This window comes from Hetaerina americana, unplaced genomic scaffold (assembly GCF_022747635.1).
Source record: "Hetaerina americana unplaced genomic scaffold, ioHetAmer1.1.p SCAF_3, whole genome shotgun sequence".
Taxonomy (NCBI): domain Eukaryota; kingdom Metazoa; phylum Arthropoda; class Insecta; order Odonata; family Calopterygidae; genus Hetaerina; species Hetaerina americana.
In genome coordinates, this window is record NW_027286874.1 from 2,754,639 (window position 1) to 2,775,601 (window position 20,963).

Below are 20,963 nucleotides of genomic sequence, written 5' to 3' on the forward strand. Positions count from 1 at the left end.
TAGTTCTGCGTGAATACGATCCATCCCTCTCATTCCGTAACAGTTGCATCACGGTTCTTTTGACTTCCAAGCATCTATTATTCTTGGATCTAAACTTTACTCCTTAACGTCCTATTTCTTTCTTTAACTAACTGCGTAAACCTATATTGCACATGCCATTAATATATTTTCCTCAAATCCTCTCATTCTCTCCTAGTCTCTCAAGTTCGAAAAATGTTTTACTCTCCTGTCGCTCAATATTGTATGGATGCGACCCATTTTTGTATTCCTGACAATTCTTTCACCTCCCTAACATATCCATGTCTTTGTGATTGCTACGCATGCTTGCGCTGCTCTTTCCGCTGTTTTTGTCGCCCTCTCACATCTTGCCTTTTCTTTAATACCTTCGCGCTCCCTTCTTCCCACCGCCGTGTTCTCGTTCTTCCATTACTTACTCTCTCTCACACTTAGTTGAAATGCACTTAAAGAGATATATTTTTCAATGACGTGCTGAAATGACTCCAGATAGCATAAAATCCGCAGCCACTGAAAAGGGAGTCTTTTGGAAGATAAGAGCCGGGGTCAGAATTAAAAAAGAATAGTTAAGCATAAAGGCATGAATAAAAAAAGAGTTTGGCATTGCCCGGAAGATTCAGAGAAGTAAGAAAGTCGCCAGAAACGATTGAGGCAAAAAGTAAAAGACTCAATCTGGAAAAAATCAATTTATTAAACATTTTTCCAATGAATTTTCACTCAATCCTGATTTCATTTATAGAAACAAAACACGAATGAATGAAATTGATACACGTGAGGTATTGTTTGTGTTATTTTGTAAGGAGGAGAATATAATGACCCAGTAGACGCATAATTCTCAGACTTCACAATTATCTATCGCTAAACCATTTGTCAGCGGGCTACCTGCAACATTAGAAACTAATGGGACGGATGCTATGATATAAAATGCTGGTTCAGCCAGTCCCGAATTGATTGAAAAATAAAAGTCCGGTCACATCCGGTGTGTGTTCCTTCTCGCTTCCTCACATCTTGCCGTGGCTGTGTTTAACCCTGTTTGCATGCGGAAGGCGCTCTAATGCGCAATCACAAGGATCTGTTTTAAGTTGAATGTATTTATTGCCACGAGTTCCTCTCGGAAATGTGCTCCATCACTCTGTTCTTCGAGGTTGACTCTTTTTTACATAGTTACCTGTCACGATATCATTATCACGGGCGGAATTCTCGTTGATAGGAAATCGTAAATTTTTATGTCAGTGGCAATAAGACTTCCTTTTATCGCCAAGAATGTTTTCGTGGAGTTTTTGTGCTTTTTTCTCACTCAATCATATTATCTAATTCCATATGGTAGCAAAATTATTTGTTGCCGTGAGGAATACTTATTGTGAAACAAAGGCGTAGGTGTACTACGTACGTAGTATGTACGCACGTAGTAGCACGTGCATGTAGATACGAACATGCAAAATGCCGTGGGATTCGGTTGGACTATACGAGTATTGTGGTTAGACAAATATTTAGGAAAACCATGATTAATTCGGAGTTTCCTGGGTGCGGATGCGGACTCGAACAATAAAAGTTATTTAGTAATGATTATGTGTAACCTCCTATTCAAATGGATAATACAGTGAAGACAAATAAAAAAGGGGAATGTAGAAGCGTTAACTGGAACGATAAAAAGGGAGTATTGGTAGGCTGCCGAGAAAATCATTGATAAGGAAAGGGAATTGTGTACAATAAAAGGAAAATGGGATCACGAATGCCACGAACGAAGTAATAGGAACACTAAATAAGAAAAGGAAAATGAACCCATGGATTACTGACGAAATTAATAGAACGGTAGATGAGAGAATAAAATGGATGGCTGTTAACACAGAGTTAGGGTGAAGAAAGTATAATAAGTTCAATATTATACTGAGGTAGGCATATTTTAGGCACAGCGGTAAACCCAGGTTTCGTCACCGGTTACCATGGTTTTAAGAAACTCTGGGTCGGTTTGGCTCGATCCAGGAGTTCCTGACATATGTCCACACGTTCTTGTCTCTGTTCATCAGTCAGCATTTTGGACAAAAATTGATATGACGCGCGTCATACCCAACCAAAATGGCTGTCAACATTGTTTGACAGGATCCAAAACTAATGTTCACTTCCTCGGCGATTTGCCCGCAGCAAGTCGTTCACCAATTTGACATGGTTGGTGTCTGTCTCATTTCCTGATTGAAAAAAGTTCCCATGGTGTTTTTTTGGTGTTAAGTGCTCCCGTAAATCCTTATAACAGGGCCGAATTTGGCCACGAGATTGTATCCTTCCTCCCCATCGTCATCAACAATGATTCTCACCTTCCATTATTTTTGTGCGCATTTTCTTCGTTTTATAGATTCTTCAGTTAATCCTCCCAACTCTTCCCAAATGTTCAATTTGACTTCTCCTTCCCTGGAAACAGCAAGAGAGAGATTTCGGCAAGAGGGGTTGGAATAATATCTCTAAAGGAAATATACGGAGGTATTTTTCTTAAGTTTTCAAGGCAAAGCTCATTATACTAAGGGATACTAGGGGAAAGATTCCCAACAGTGAAAAACTCGCATCAAATCTAGGACATGATTTTATATAATTTGTCTTAAAGATGTGGTCTAAGAGGTTGCGCTGACGTAACTCTGCGTTGGCTGCAGAAAGCGCACGCTTTACGTGCGGATACGTACATATTGAGGATCATCCCATTTCATCAGTTCATCATGGTTTCATGTTCTCTATAAAACGTATCTCATACTTTCAGCAAACAGTAGTACGATCCAATGAGCAATTGTTAGAACCTTAGAGTTTAAGTTTAAGCGTTCACCTGTAAGTGCATTTATAATTTGTGCAGTATTGTATTCTTGTAGTTTCTTGCTTATTTTCTGTGGAGTAATATTCCGCTTTAAATAAATTTCGATGACTTGATGACTTTCAATGTGTTCCTTTTTTGTAAAGGACCACATTTTCATTCATAGCAGCATTTTGGCAGTGATTTTGTCCCATTTAACCGAGAAATAAATTATTTCCTTATGCCCATGAGATTCGCTTGAAACCGCAATAAAATATCATTTGCTGCGGTTTTATTTACCTTTTCAATGCAACCTCTACCATAGATTACGCGGGTTGACTCCAAAATCACGTTCGTTGCGCTGTATCGCCGGTTCCTGTCTGAGTTCGCGCAGCCTCTATGTGGTTAAAAAATTATCTCAAATTCAATCTCGAAATGGAAAGCCCTCATGAGAGTCTGCGATCGTTCGTGTTAAATACATGTATCGTTATTTAAGACTTTGATTCAGAGTTAAGGTTCGTTAGATAGTTGCTTTCAAATAATAAGTATTGCATTATTAAAATTCAATTGCATTTTTTATTTGGGCGTTCCCTATTTAGATTTCGTTTTAGATGTGGGGTGTAAAAACGAAGTTTCTCGGTTGTTTTCTCAACCGTGTCCGTCAGAAGCTATATCGTTGCCTTAGTTGAAAGTGCACAGGGACTCACAGTATGCCGATCGACCATAGCTACCCGGCGCGCCGCGGCGTATCGGACGTAACATTAATTGAAAATACGAATGCTTCAGTTCTCTGGGGTGGATTTACGCCGACCTTTTACCTCCTTGCCCTCACCCGAGCGGCCGGATAATGCAGTGTATCACAACATCGGGCCGAAACATTTTTGGAGTATCGATTAATTCACGAACGGTGCTCAGGAATGCGATATCGGACTCGTTTCCTCAGTTCGTAAAAATTGCGATAAGCTTAGTCTGGGTTTGGAACATTTTTCGAAAAAGTCGAATATGCGTTTGGTAATTATTAATTATTTATCTACATGTTCCTCGAACACAGGTTGAATTATCTTATTTCTTCTCTGCGGTGTGTGCGAGCGGTACCGGGCGCCAGAAAAGTTCGTCGTTACCGCTTGCGGTGAACTGCTTACGTTTTAAAAAGGGGAGGTGATCGGACTGGCGCGCTGGCCGTCTGCTGGATTCCTTCCTGGAAAGCAGCCATGGAAATCCATGGCGAAGTCTCAGTTCCACGGAAACATTGTCTCGCGCAACGGTGGGTGTTCACGAAAACTGCGTTGCGACATTCATTAGTTCGCCGAGAATAGTCGTGAAACTGTTTCCAGAGAGCCCGCCCGTCTAGGGCCCAGGTTCAAATCCCGATGGAAAGGTTGCTCTTCATTGTGTCCAACGTGACGAAACTAACTCACACGTGCCTGCCGCGAAGACTGTTTCGAGTACCTAGGTAGGCAGTCTCCATTGAAAAAAATGGAGTAGTTTAATGAGCTCGGGGGCTCTTGAATGTATTTGCTTCTATTATGCCTTGCAGTCATCCATCTAAGTTTTGGAAATTTTGGTAGTGATATTTCTACATGTAACTGGGAAAAATTATTTTCAATTGCGTCGGTGAGATTCAATCTGAGCGCGGTTCGTTGCTTAAAAGCTGAGGTTCGCCTCCTCCATCCGTGGTCCATTCACGCGCGGCTGAGCTAAGCGAACGAAATCGCTGCAAAAAATTAGTTTTTGGTTGCAAAAAATAAAGATTAAAAATCAACACACACTATTACATATTACATATATCACCCCATGCTGAGAGCATAGGGAAAGGTCATCTTCTTCGTAATTTGATGGGGTCGTCCATTTCCACGTCTTGAAGGGTTTCATTTTTATATATTCACAGATTACTTTTGTGGGCATTTCAACATTGCTTAGGCGACTCTCAACTCTTTAAAAGCCACGAATACACACGCAATATATCAAGAATTCCATATTTTATGATGAAATGAGGATATCATTGTGCTTTCAGAGGCTACAGGCAATGGTGCCCGTGGGTCACTTTGAGCTTATCGTTTCGAATAAAACAATGTTAGCGTCGGGTTTCTTTGCTTCCCTTCCTCCGCTCCCCAAGACGTACAAAGCTACCAACCTTTCTTACCTATGCGCCAGCCCATGCTGGTGCAGAAGACCTATTATAGCCGCTAATTATATCCAAAATCAATTTAGAAAATTACGATGTGAAAAAAATACTAGCCTACTTGCCATGATCATAAAGAGTGGAAGTGTTTTATTTGGCGGGTTGCTTTTAAATCGATAACATCTTCAATAGGCGGCATGCATTACTTTGAACCAGGGAAAAAGGAGCCCTTTCGGTTTCTCATTCCGATAAGTATTCGTTTTCCTTTCATCTCTCTGGCTTTCGAGATGTGGCGGATATGAAGACGAAGGCACAGAGGGTGAGATGCCAATTAAGGGGAGACAAAGGAAGGACTGTTCGGTTTTGTAGGAAGTGGGGTGTGAGGTGAGGAAGTTTGCAGAAATTCAAAGAAGACTGACTGAGGGAATAAAGAAGAAATGGGATGAGGAATCGTGGACACGGGATGTTGAATGCTGAGAGAGAGGGGAAGAGAATGTCGGAGAAACTGAGGAGGGGACGAGGGCGATCTGGGAGAAGCATGGGCACATGGAAAAGTACAAGGTTTTGAGTAAATCGATCTTTAATTAAATTTTTCTTTGTGTTAATTAAATCACAAATTATTATGCAGTATCACAAATAGCCATTTAGTCCGAGGAAGACTCAAATGTAATGTAATGTTGATCCGTCCGATTAGCTCCATGGGAAAGGTGCCGCCCAACTAAAAGGTCGCAGGTTCGAGTCCGAAACTTTGTTCGCGAAATTTTGGCGGTCTAGGGGTGTGCCCCTTGTGCTAATTACCTGGGGGAGGCTGATGAGGAGCACGTGCTTATCTCCGAGTTGGCGATGGGCACTGACCAGTGAGACCATGTTCCACGCCCCTAATAATGCCGTTAGCCTCCAATTAATACGCTTTAGACAACCGCCTAGTAAACAATGATCGTTGTACTTTATCGGATTCCAATAAGCAAGCAGGCCAGTTGCGTTGACAATGACCCAAGAAAAAGAAATTTAATAAGAGGTCAGCCATCGTCACATTCTTCCCAATTAATTATAAGATTCATATTCTTTAATTCTGTTTATTTTTATGATATTCTTTGTGTTTTACCACCAACATAACGTTTTCTTCAAAAATAAGAAAGAGAAAAAAACAACGCTACTACGGGGACTCATCTAAATAGTGCAGCTATTGTCTTCGCAGTGGTTGATTATGCGAGATGCTTCCAGAACGCCATTGGATGCCGCGTGCTTCATCAACTTACGGGCCTCCCTGAAGAAAAAATATAATTATGATTATTAATTCTAACACACTAATTATTAATAGAAGCAACTACTGCAACTGTTCTAAATTAAACAAGCAGTGAAAACCCATTCAAATTTTGGGAGCATGAGCGTGTTTCTCGGTGGCAATTGAATTCTGATCTTGGAGCTTTCTCATGTTTCTGCAACGGTTCGGGCGTTTCGCTGCCGACGCACTTCGATGACGGACGGCGATGGAACACCCGCGGGGGCTCCACTCGCACCACGCTCCAGGGAAGCACCAAAACCTTCAGAATAAAATTTTCGTTCGTTGCGCGCGCCCTAGAGGAAGGCGAAAGCCGACTGCAAGGCCACCGCACCTCCGGTGACGTCCTCCGAAGAATATTAATGATGATGATGCCACGTGCCCGTCATCCCCTGACCCATTTCGGTGTTTGCAGAAGCTGGCGGCGTCCATCGCGGAGGAGGAGGCCCATGAGTCACCCAGAGAGCGAGCGGGGCTGCAGCGACGACCGCCACCTGGGATGCGTGGGGCACCAAGGCATTCGGGTGCAACCCGTCTACTCTTTGCTCTTGTATTATTCCGGAGAGTATTCCAAACCGATGCCATCGAGGTTCTCTAATTGCTTAGTATTAATCCGAAAACAGCAGTTTTTGGTATTTACTTCGAACTCAAAACATCCTCCCTATAGTCTCTAGATCAAGTCCTACTTTTTCCTGTTCCCTAATGTGAAGAAACACCTTCGTAAAAATAGTTTTTCATCATGAGAAACAGTGGTGAAAGGGTGTGGTGGTAATTTTGATGGTACCAGAAAATTGACTTGCAGCATTTCTTGAAAGACAAGAAAAAAGGTGGGACAAGTGCTTTCGATGGAACCTAAAGGAACACCGACACACTACTTTTGAACTTAAACTACCCCTCTAAAAATAGTTATGCAATTATTTAATTGGGTGCCTATTTATTAGCTCTTAGATCATAAGAAATGCTTTAGTTGTGACAATGAAGAATCGACGTGGTATAATTCAGTTGAGGCTGTTTACAGGAAGCATTGCATGAAATGAAATATGTAGCAGGCATACTCTATCAAACCATTGTGATGTAAAACATTGGTAGTTCTTAGTGATCGGATGTTTGCTATGAAGTTTTGTTGGAAATACTTCCGGTCATCCAAGTGCTATAATTGTACATACACGGTATAGCGCTGAAATTAAAATGGATTTCCGTTTTTTTTAAATACGGAGAGGCGGTATTTACATTTTTAATATCATGATGTTGGTATTTATGTATATCTTTTTATAAAGCATAAAAATACTAGGGTGCAGAAATTCCTGTATTTTTCTGCGCTGTTACAGTGTGCATTTTGTATCGTTGATTTAAAATGCCTCCGCAGTACTCAAACCAATTGTTGGCTTTTTATAGACGTAGGTACACCCCAATTTTATCAAGTCTTCCGTATTTCAGGAATTCACCTGTCGATAGGGCATCTGGAGTGCCAGTTCCCCTCCCACTGCTTTCCAATAGTGTGTGCAAAAGTAACCACCTTCATATTAAACTTAAATATCTCCCGAATTAGGATCCAGGACACTCAGGGTTAGCAGCCATGCGTTAGGATCTCTCTGGAATACAGTGCCTCCCCTTAATATTTAACTAGTTTGAACCTAAATCGAAGGGGAATGTGAAGTTTTTTTTCCGGAGAACGGCGTGAACTCCCCAAGCTGAGATGGTAGTATTATTAGGCGGGCATCAAGGTCAGACTCCACCAAGGCTTACTCCTCCACGAGATGAGACTTGATAAAATCTCCATAAAGTGCAAATCGCTTGCGAACCGTACCATTTATTATCAATATCATCAGAAAAAAATACCTCAATCTTATTCAATACCCGCTCTTCTACGGTTCGTCTACCATTCCCCCGCGGATGCCACCAATTGGTTGCCGTCCGAGAGGGAATATTTTGCACTGACCTCTGGGGAAGAAATCATGGGTTTCAACCTTAATACGCGACCGGGAATATTGAGGAAAACTGAAGCAATGTGCCGGGAACCATCTCCTATTCCAGTCAGGGACTTCACTATCAGAGAAGGGGGAGGAGTGGGCACTGCCGGGCAAAGGTGGTGATCACAAGGGGCGGGGAATGGGGTTGTCGAATTTTCCTTCGCCCTCCTCCCCTACCTCTTCTCCCACCCTTCTCGGAATTTCGGCGTTCCCTAGTGCCTCTGCCCTTCCGTCACCTCTCATACGCGGCCGCATGTGGTAAGCAAGAGAATTTGCCTTGGGCATCATAATATTTATTGGGCTGAAAACCACGGCGGAGCATCTCCCTGTTTTCACTATCGGTATTTTGTTTCACTTCTGATGTTTGATTTGATGCATGAGCAATTCGATGAAATATTTAATCTTTTCAATGAATGATTTCCTTTAAGAAATCTAATCCAGGGACTTATTGAATTCAATTGTTTTTGATGTTTTAAATTCCTAGCAATTGACACGAGGCACATTTGGCATTGTCAGCCGTTTGTTTTATTCACCAGTCATCGGGTCACTTAGTCATCCCCGTTAAGGTTTTTTTCCTCGCGTTTCATCGGGTACTATCTTGTGGAAACTTTAAAGAATACATTTCCAAATATGTTGCTGCAGCTTCCTTATCGTTACTTCCGTGTAAACTTATTTCAAGTCTTCGCGTTATTATAATTTTTCATTAAAATATTGGTAATTTAAAAGGAGAGGAAATTGGTCGGGCATATCCAAAGGAACGATACGCTTACTGCAGATGTTCATAACTGAAGGGCCCGTAGAGGGGAAGAATCAGCGAGGAGGGCCACGAATGGAGAGCGAGAATCAATGTAGATGCAAAGAGGTCATGATGGAATAAAGGGATGGGCTGCGAAGAGGTGAGATTGGAGATATGCTGCTTCCTTGCGCTGATAACCTATGATGCTCAAAATTGACGCGCGTGGACTTACCTGTTTATTGGTCGGTGAGTGGTCACGGCAATATATTTCTGAGACTCCCTGGCAAGGGGGATATCGGAACCCTTGCCGCACACACCCTGAAGAATGAACAAGTGACTCTCGGAGATTCGGATGGTCCTCCCGTTATCATAGAGAAACTAATCACTGTATAAATGTCATGCAAGTGTACTTATGAATAATCACGTATGATAATTCTTTTACCCTCAGACTTGATTTGTAGTACCAACCGTAATTGCTGTGCTTAGGGCTGATTTCCTTGTAAGTTTTAAATTCATCATCATCAGTAGCCTTGGTAATGGACTGGAGGTTGACCTCGAGTAATAGACGCCACAGTAATCAACCCTCATCAGATGGGCGGCGTTAGAGCTCACCTGGTACGAAATCTCCGTGGAGTGAAATTCACTCATTATCAGATTAAAAAGGGCCCCTTCCTTTCCCATTGGCGCCTGTTGTTTTCAAGGAAGACCTAGTTCCCCACACCCGGAATCGAACCCGAGCGATAGAGAGAAATTAAAGATATTGTCTGGAGTGTAAAATGTAAATTAAGAGACGTAGCTTATAATCGGAAGGTCTGATTTTCCGGCAGTGGGGGTTCATCGTGGACTTTGTTATTTCACTGCCTTGTGAAATTGTCTAACCTAAAGTTCATGTCACCGGCAACAAGGGGACCTAAGAAAGTTAACGTGCTGTCTATTGTGGCAGAAACTAGTATGAAACTGAACTTAATAATTTGTTGACTTAAAATCCGCTTATGGGGTCACTATTGGCTTAGTGTCCTTTTAATCCGGGGTCGAGGTACGTACTGTCTGCTGAGGCCCGTCTTGTGGCCCTGGACGTGGGCGAGGGCCAGGTTGAAGGCGGAGTGAGGGTGGCCCTGGTCGGCAGCCTTCCGGAACCAACGGAGCGCAGCCGCCCTGCTCTTCGGCACGCTCAGACCTGGGGGAAGAGAAGTGAATGCCTCTAGGAAATGCCAAATATGGCGCCGCACACAACTCTCCCGGATTTGAAAACCTAAAAATAATTCCTTCCCCTTTTAGCTATAAGTTTATCTAAATATTAATATTCTTGAGTTTTAAGAGGAACATGCATAGCTAAAAGTTTAGCTCCAGTGACAGCAATTAAACGGCCCAAGTTAATCAGCACCAGACAATCACTCCAAAGTCCAAAGGTTTTTTAAAACGGCACAATTTTTGTATGTAGTCCCAGAGATTCGTTTATTTCCGGCTTAACGATGAGAAAATCCCTGTACTCAAAATGGGGAATGGGTTTTATCATCAATATTTTTATTCGAGTATCACTAGTTGCAACATCTAGGCTCCATCCTTAGGCACATTCAATGTTGTGCCCCCAAGGTAATGCCTCATAGTTACTTCCCCCCTAGGTACTTACATTCAGAGTACTTAACTCCGTGGTACTTAAGGAGTCCTCTATTCCAGGAATTTCCGATCACTTACGTGGAAATAAGAGTAGATTATCTAACACGCTTTCACCTCGTGAGCAGTCAAAAAAAATTATTGGATCACCGATTTTAGAAGAAAGATAATTAAATCTGAGCATTTTGCATAATCTCCTCTAAAATCGCATCACGGTAGAGGGATAACACTGACCTTCATACGTAGTTGTAGTATTTAGGGGAGGCGACCGACAGCTGAGGTCATTTGCGCCATAGGGGATGGACAGGAAAGGATGAAGGGTGGAGAGAAACCCGGCGTCGGCATTAGCCTACTCTTTACGAAAGGCGCCAAGGGGTCCGCAGCTTGACGTCCCATCCGACGGACGGCGGACTCACTCAAAATGCCCTCCACAAAGCACCTCAACTAGGATAATTACCAGCGATCCCCACAGATATGTACACGAACGAAATGGTGGGACAAAATTGAATAGAAGAGACGACGTGACCGCGGTCATCGTCCATTCTTTTCTGTAGGTATAATCGCGAGAGCTGCGTTCCGATGGGGATCCCTCGAGGTAGGGTCCCGATGTGGCCGGGAGGGGGAGGGAGACAGGTAGGGAGGAGGGGTGGATGCACCCCGGGGCGGCCTTGGCCCAAGGGATGCGGGCGCAGTTCCAGCGTGTGAGCTGGCCCAGCGGCGGGTTGCTGGGGTTCCTCGCTCTCTCCAGGCGACCAATAATAAGAGAGACACACTGCCACGTGGCGCATCCGGGAGGTCGTTTTTTAGCTCCTCAGACGGGTTTTACGATCCCGAACGGCGGCAATGAACTCCCGCTGGATGCACTGGCGCTTCGAAGGGACACGACGGATGTGTGCAATCGGTTTCCTGTCGCTTCGTATCCCAATGCGGAGGGACACACGAACTTCTTCCGAGAATATGATCGCTCGCACATCGAGAATGAAACATCAGTTTGCTTGTTCACTCTAATTCGCCTGATCAATGGCAATTTCAATTCCCCGTGGTTATCTGATGTTTTCTCTCATTATCCCGGGCCAGTATTAAACTCTCGTATGTCGATATATAGAGCCAGGGGCGAAAAGAAAGAGGTGGACGATGAGAAAATTGATCCCCATGGGATTCGGAAGATTGAGCATGGAAAATTCGTGTTCGCGCCATTCTTGGGAAGTCTTCCATTAAATCGTTTTATAAAGCTAACTGTGCCGCTACGATGAAATTACGTTCTTTTGCAATAAGTTTCCGACATCTGATTTTTGCACCCCGATCCCATTTTGGCTTACACCTGGGAAGTCTTAAAAGCTTCCAGCAAATAAACGAGACATTTTCTCTTCAAATGTATTCTTATTTTTCAGCATAAGCTCTTTCAAGTCGATAAGCACTTTTTCCTGCGATGCTCTTTTACTTTTCGAACCCATCCAATTAATAAGAGTTGATTCCTTTCTCTGCAAAATAGGCATTTGCGCATGCGATAACCTCATTGTTCGACGTAAATCTCTGTTCTTCAGGTGAAACTTTAAGGCTAGGAAGAATGAAAAATCTCCGGCGGGCCAGATATGGTAAATTAGATGGTGGCCAGTCAATTTGAAGTGCATATTGTGAATTTCAGCCACGGCGACCGCCGAAGTGGGAGCAGGTGCGTTGTTCCGATGAAAAATCACTCATTTATCCCTCAAATGTGGTCTTTTTTGCAATTTCAGCCTACAACTTGTCAAGCAATAGTGTGTACTAATCTCCCGTTACTTTTTTTACATTTATTAAGGCAATAGAAATAAATACACAATTCCGTGGCCATCCCAAAAACTGTTGCCATTTACCTTCCTGGCCAATGGAACCGTCGTCACCTTTTTCGGAGTAGGTCAAAGGCCCTTGCAGACTAATGACTGTTCTTTCGTCTCGCGTATTGCCAAAGCGTAACTCAATTTGGAGTGTTTCAAAGTATTAATGCTTTGTAGCAGAGTAATATTTGCTTCTAGAAACGATACTGCATATTGCTCATCTTTCGATAAATGCCAAATATTTATTGTCTCGTGTCCAGGACTTCTCTCACTCAAATATATTATTGTTTCCAAAATTGTTAATGGCGGGTTCTGTTTTTTTATTTAATCGATTTGAAATGTCTGCTTTTAATTCTGGAGACATTATGAAAAGTAGTAGCGTGGTAAGCGGAGGATCCAAAAAAAGGAGCTGTCTGGAGTAAAAATGAAGAAAATACTGACAAAGGCGAAAATAATATCTAAAAATAAATCGATCAGATAGAAATAGAAATGGTTTTCTTTCAGATTGAGCCAGGGAAAATTCCAAGAAGACAAAAAAGAATAGATGATGGAATATGTATTAAGATCTGATGAATGTGTAGTGGCCTTGGCAGCAGGCAGGGATGTTGATGGTCTAGAAGGAAGAGATTGGTCATTTTGTTGGGCGAGGGAGTGGGGTAAAAGTGTGAAGAGATGAAGGTGTGAATAATATAGGGGAGGCACTGTTTAGGTCCGGAGTAAGTGATTTAGCAGTTCTCGCTCGTGTTAGATCGTTATTAGGCTCCACCCTTAGTCTAGCCTTTAGCCTGCAGAATTCGTATGATGGTTTGATCATCAGGTGTATGTGCTTATTGCATAACTTCGGGATATGTGCTCGAGTTCTCCCGTTTTACATGGGACGGTGAATGTTCCATCAACTGTCTGCATAGACCCTCGAGTTTCAGGATGTACGCCTTCGAAATAACGCGTACAAATTTAATACAGTAACGTTGTGCTATGAGAGACATATTATGATATTTTTATTTGTGTTTATTGCGGTTCGTCGAACATTTGATGTGGCCGCGAATCACACGGCCAACATTTGAGTGCTTCCCATCATGCAATTTGCTATCGCATGACGTTTTAATATCCACGTAAATAATCCAAGAATGTCCTGAACAGTTTGCCGAAAGTGAATTGTTTTTGTTACGGAATTGGTGCGGGTTGAAAAAAATCTAAAATTCTCCTAACTTGGAAGAGAAAGACCCCGTGGGAACTTTGTTTGGTCTGTTGTGGACTTTAGAATTGCAACCTTATATGAGTGTCCCACTAATAAGGACGTTTTTCTTCACGCCGAAAGAATCCATTGCCGTTTTCTTTGGCGGAGGAACTTCCGGCATCATGGGATTTTGCTAAAAGCACGAAAAATCTGCGACCACGTTAGAAATAACCAAATAATGCTAGTGAAGGCCTGCAGAAGGTGATGGATATTTATTCCGCCGGAATAAGCTTGATATAACTCGAAATACATCAAATCAGTTGAAAATCGCCATCGTCCAACAAGTGGACGACAAAGATGGCAAAATCGAATCCTAAAATTACTTTGAGATATTGTCTTTTGTTGGGCAAAAGAGGAAAGGGAAGGAACAGGATAGGGATGTTGGACGGGATGAAGGGAGGAAGAAAGTACTCAGAGATGAAGAGGGACCTGATATTGAGTAGGATGATGGATTTTGTGTTTTGTTAGGAGTGATAAAATATTTGTTTGGTAGTTGTGTCCATCCAAAAACCTACCTTAACCGGTAGATTACCTTTAAAAAAATTGTTGCAAGAGGAATCACCAGCCAAAACATGTAGGAAAGTGCTTCCCGCACTATGTTCGACCCTGGGAATCCTCGGAAAAAGAAATTTCGCGCCAAGGACCACTCGCCAGGAAAGATTCGTGGGCGGATTGCGTCATTCGGCCACGTTGGTGCAAAGACGTTTGTCTCCCGCCATGTGGGGCGGACGACCTTGGGTACAGCCGGAATACTTGTAATGCGGCGAAGAGGCGAGCGGGCGGAAATGGAAAGGGCAGCGGTGCCATCTCTCCCGATGGAGGGGGGCACACGCCCCTCTGAGGCAGATACTACCCTAATCTGCCGAGTCCCTCTCCCCATACCGCCTCGTCATTTCCTTTTGGTGCCCCCGGTCAAACCATGGCCCGAATCCCTGCCCCCTGTGCCCCGCTTCTAGCAGAGGAACACCCTCGTGCGCTGCAGGGGAATTCAATACAAGTGTCACCTTTTGAGGTACATGAATACAATTTTTATGATGCGTAAAGTGCAGACGTTTTGGTTAACTTTGAATAATGAACCAGAAGATGTCGAGCGGGTACTAATGCTTGGAAATATCGGCGTCATTTATTCGCACTTTTCGGAGTACCCGTCGACAGTTATCAGATATTGAGATAAAATCAATGTTGTGGCGAACAATGCCGGAGATCCAGTGTACGTAATGATTAATCCATTGGTTGGAAATTTTATATTTTTTCGCCATTGGACGTCTACATGCATTTTGCTGGTTCAAAAAATAAACTTTTCAAGATTCCAAGAAATAATCAAAATTATTCAAAGTTAAAGGATAAGATGTAGTGGTGAAATGTACGAAATTAAGCTTCAGTCATTTTTCTTATGCTTTCTCTGCTGACGTCTCATATAACAACGAATCGTTCTCACACAAGACATGCAGGCGTCTTTTTACACTTCCTCGAAACTCAAGCGAAAGTGCCATGAGAATTTGATTTCATGATAAAGATTGAATACTTTAACTGAGGAAAACAGGGGCGTAGATAATTTCTTTTGCTATTGAAGTTCAACTCTTCGTAAGCTTGAGATTATTTTATTGTATTGGTTTATCTAAATGCAATGTTATGTAAAATTTAATCCAACTTTGATCTTTAAACACTCCTTAACTTGGAACTGTAGCAATTTTGAGAGATACATGACATACAACAACTCTTAATATGTATAACGTGTTGTCATGTGCTCGCATCTTTACTTTCATGAAATCATTGAAAAAAACTTCGAATGGCATATTCATTTTCTTATGAGTTTCGAGACAGCGCAAAAAGACGCCTTGTGTGGGAATGATTCGGTGTTATATGCGACAATGGCAGGGGAAAGTATAGAATTTCCTGCTGCATTTGCAGAGGACTTGCTCCAAGCCGCAAACGATGACCCAGGCTTTCTAAAAACGGTAATAACTGGAGGTTAGCCATGAATCTACGGTTATAACCCAGAAACAGCAGCCCAGTCATCCGAACAGTCTGTTGACGAGATAAAATAAAACGTGACGAGGGAGCTGAGGAGCATTCCGAAAAATGGCTTCGCCGATTGCTTTCAAAAGTGGAAGAGACGCTGGGATAAGTGTGTGAGGTCCCAAAGGGAGCACTTCGAAGGGGATCAAGGCCTCAATGTTCTCTAAGGCTATTTCTCTCTATAGAAAGGTATAGCATGGCTGGATCCTTTCCGGACAGGCATCATGTATAACTTTTCGATCTTTCTCTTAATTAGAATCGGAATAAGTACGACTGTAATATAATTGTGACCGTAGTCGGCGCTAAACTTCCACTGTATGTCGTGGTTTCATTCAAATCTGTTCCCTGCTGGCCGTGTATTTTGTATAAACGATGAATGGGCCTTGTCGACAACAATAAAATCTTGATGGCGAATCACAAAATACATCAAATGAAGAAAAGAAGGATATTGGACATTCATTTAAGATTTAAAACTTATCTTATTTATTGACGTGCTCACTGTGAACACATGTGTTTACGATTTGGCCTGGGAGCGGGAAGGGGTCCTAGGAGAGGGGGTTCTGTACCAGACCCCCCTCCTTTGACCTTTTCCCGCTACTTAGTATCTATGCTCTTGGAGGAAAATCCAAGAGGTGTTTTTTGGGAAATGAGTCGTGAATGCTCCAGCGTTCGTGACCATCACGTCGTCAAAGACTATCAGCGGCCCCATGTGATGCAAGCAGCATGGAGTCGCATCACATTCCATGCCAACAGGTTCGTCGAAGGCAATTCCGCACCCAAGTGCGCGCCCAGTAGTCTCTTTGGCCACCAGACGCCGCGAGAAGCGCGTAATGTTTTGGGTGAAGAAACCCGAGAAATTCCCCTCAGCGGCCAGCTGGAATAAAAACACCACCCGCTCCGAATTCTTAAACGCCGAAATGAACAATCGATTCCCGTCAAATCTCTGTGTGCTTGCATACCCTTCCCGCCTTTCCCTCCACCGGGTCACGTGTATTTCGGGAAATTAAAACCCTTTGAGTAATTTCTTCCTCATTCATCCATATTCTTTTATAGTAATTAGACTTTAAACATTGGCTTTAAATACTGGCTTTCGACCAGAAACTCGTGACTCTTTACCACCTCATCTAGCATCATTTAATTTCCTCACGTAGAATGTTTGCTGATTGGACTATGGTGAATAATTACAGCGACAAACCAAGTACACTTATTGATTTCAATACATCTAAAACACGTTTTACTCACACCCCTTTATTTCTACGAGATGCCTCCCATCCACATTCTTTCACGGCACACTCACTCATCATCTTTTAACCCTATCTATCCTCCTATCTGTCTCTTTCTCCTATCCTTACTCCCACAAACACTCCTAATTACCACATACACTCAACACATACATCCGCCGTTTATGGTAATCCTGGGAGACCCAGGTTCCCCTCCCTTATAGTAATGTGGTGAGGAGTACGTACACTTTTCCTACAAATATTTGAACTGCCTAATACAAACATTAATTTTTCACTATGGGATAATTTTTTAACGTTTTTCATTCCCCATAATTTCTCATTGGTGCTGTACTTTTTCGTATCCTTCTTTTTGGATTTCGCATGCTCTGGTGGCTTTCGAAACGTCGCACGCGCTCTGCACTTAGATAAAAAATATCGTCGTTCGAAGCGCAGCACCTTCGCGTTGGAATCGAAGTCGTGGGCTCCGTCTCAGCCGACCTGCGCGCTAACCGCTTGATTCAAAGGTTTGACAAGTCACTGGGATTTAACGAAAGTCCTTTCGTCCTCGTACAATCAGCCGGCAACCTTTGGCGAAAATAACGCCCTGGAAAAGCAGGGAATTAAGATAACCTTGACGTACTCTTTGAAACGAAATGACCACTTGTGGACGTGGATATCGGGAACTTGTTTATTTTGGCTATCGTTCTTTCTTTAAATCATGGATACCAAATTTGGGGGTTATGGTAGTTTGAATTTTGAATAAAATTCAAATAAGTTGATTTTCCTTTTTATTTGCCTTTGATCGCGGGCCCTGGTGGAATTCGGGATCGTCAACCTCACACAAGCCGTGTCATTTTTCGGCTACCAGATCGTTCTGTGAAGGCTCGCGGGGAATGAACCCTTTGGTGCCCCTTGCTGTCCAGATGTGCGAATTCCTCACGCCCCGCCGTATAGAGAGCTTAGTACGAGATATGCTCTCATTCATCAAACCAACCATCTGTTAATCACCCTGGTATTTTTTCTCTATCAATTCCGGAACTTTTTTCCTCTTTAATCTTAACCTAAAATTCATTGATAAGTTTTAAGTGATAGTTCTTAGCAAAAATGTTGCTCAGGAATACTAGGGATAGTCAAATGAAATATATTTTTAACCTCTTGATTTATTGAGCACAAAGGATTCTCAGTGATATTATATTCATATATATTATTTTCATATGTGCTCTCCATTGTGTGTAATAGAAATATTCCAGCTCATTGAAGGTTCATGAAAACTCTTGAAATACCATAGCTTAACTGCTGTAAAGACCATTGGTGTCAATACGTGGTGTGCCTGACCTGGGCAATGGAAGTTTCTGTAACAGAAGTGAGAGGAACTGCTCAGTTTACGTATGTTGTAGTGAATGGGATGAAGCACCAACTTTCACTCATTGACGAACTTCAATGTTTCTCTCTACTTCTCAGTAAACAATGAGAGCATGCTGCTCCTCTCTGGCGCATGTTGCAAATGCAGCAGCCATTTTTATATTATTGTTACATTATATTGTTTTTGCTTCCTGACACCATGCTGCTAACTTTGGGGCACGCGTCAAACCACGGCTATCAGTATAACCAATGAATCCGACCGTGGGACAACATTCTGAAATGTTGGTGCACTTTCGAGGATTTCCCTTGATTCATCTTCGTATATTTTTACCGTCAGTTGGGTAATATTTTATTTTTATTAAAGTGACCATGTAAATTGATCCTTATATTGACTGCCTTTTAAACTGCGTTATAAATGGACTAAACAAGTTTCTAAAATGTGTGCTCGTTTTTACTACTTTTAAATGGGTATTTAAACCTGAAAAAACGAATATTTCCGTAAAAAATATCTCTTTTACCGTAACTCGGTCTGCAAATGTTGCGGACAAATTTACGGTTTTAATGTTTTGCCCATTTCAAAAGTAAATAAATTATTAAAATAATTACAAATGAGTTTGAAGATCAATTATTAAATCCCTTTCCACTAGGGGTGCATATAATCGTAACGAAGCTAGGAATGCAATAAAACGATACTCGTGTATAAAGGTCATTGGAGTATGTTACATCAATTAAAAATAATTGAATTTTGCTGTATATTTACGTCAATATTGGCAACTTAGTTGGAAGTGAAAATTATCTACGCTGAATTAGGACTCCGTTGACGCAGAAAAGAGATAAATGCAGTCTTCAATCGTAAAACGAGTCGCGGCTGTTTTGTTTGAGATTGGACATTTTCGAAACTGAAAATGATATGCCACGTTCTTCCACCATATCGGCGTCATTAATACTTTGTGGCGGAGGGCGGTCTAGTAATTCAAGCAAACGATAAAACCCCGGCTATCGCCGTCCTAACGACGTAAAGGAATGAAATGCTACCTTTGAAGGAAATTTTTTGCACTGCATTAGCCGCTAAAACATCTCCAGTCACATAAATGACCACCAGAACTCCATTGGTTTTTATGATTCAAACGAATTATATAAGATTAGATGCAATTAAAATAACGTCAGTCAAAAATGGTAAAAACCAATTGTTGAGTTTCAAATTTAGAACATTTTTGCTGTCGATGAGTTAAATTTAATTAGAATTAAGCTTAAAAAAGTGCGTAGTGATGAATTTTAGGAAAAATAGGGATTATCTCACAAATACTGCATTGGGAAAACCAAAATGGAATGTATAAACTCGGTAAAATACATAGGCGTTACCCTCACTCACGATCTCTCCTGGGTGAAACACATACGGGGAATGTGTGGATAAGCTAACAAAAAATTAGGATTTATTAGAAAAGTACTGGGTAAATGTGATTAAAAGGTCAAAGAGAAATGTCATCTGTCGTTGGTTACGCCTCTTTTAGAATATGCTGCTAGCATATGGGATCCTCACGAAGTTGAGTTGATTTCCGAATTGCATCGCGTGCAGAGTAAAGGATCTAGATTTGTGAAACGTTGTTTTAAAAAGCTTAGTAGCGTGTAAAAATTACTATTGGAGCTAGGCTGGGACTCACTCACCGGGCGAAGGTTAAAATACAAACTAAATCTGTTGCATTGAAATGCACATTAGCGGATGACTCCGTTAAAAGTTACTGTTGCGGCATCTCCCGCAGTTTCTTTGAAAAAAGTCTCTTGCATCAATTTGAAAGTGTCTCTTTAACAGTGATGTTGAAAATGTATGTTACCCCCACCGTACTACAGTAGGAGACATCATGTCAATAACATAAGAGAGATTAAGTGTAGAACAGGATAATTAAGATGTCATTATTTCCACGAACGATAAGGGATCATAATAAAATGGTCCGACCGCGGTGGGGTCATTTTCGGGTCAAAATTAGTCAGGTGTATATTCACCCCCTGCCACATACCATCACGGTTGTATGCAGGGTACTAAAACAAGTAAAATTTTGAGTTGAATTTTCTTGGGAGGACATTTTTTGTAAATAAAAGGATCAAAAATGGACAGGAAAATTTGTGAAGCAAGACCCGATGGAAAATTCGTATTTCCCTTGGCTTACTATATATCGAATGAAGTGTAAGCAGAGTACGTGCATATGAAAGGGCTGCCAGCCACGGAGCATTTGTGCTCGCACGATTTGCATTGAAACTATTGTGTTCGTATTAAACAAAAAGTAATTCATCGATCTTTACACCTAAAATCTAATGAATGATGGCGTGAATCAGTTGGCAGTGCATATAAATCCCTCCTGAGCGGACAGCTTTATTCTCTTTCCGGTGGTGACCTCAACAATAAATCGATACAAACTTCGCCACATTTACATCAGCAACTAGTACAACGCAATTACAAAGCGAACGACCCGAGAGTTGTCCAAAATCGGATTGCGGGAAGAATGTACGAGTTCACTAAACTTGACTAAATAAAACTTATAATCTTTCAGCACAGAATAATGCCTTGAAAATGGGAAGATAAAATTAACAAAACACGTTTTAAGGTATTAGCGACGGTCTTATTTATACTTAATGGTGTTGGTTTGAAAATGTGTCCATATTTATTCCTGCTGTTGAACGTCACCGATGAAAATCGACAAAAAAGTACTACGATGACCTTTTTCATTCGAGAATTCCATTCGTCATCACTGTCGCACTTAGACTGCCAGAGATGGGCCAGAGAGAGTCCCTGAAAACTCGAGC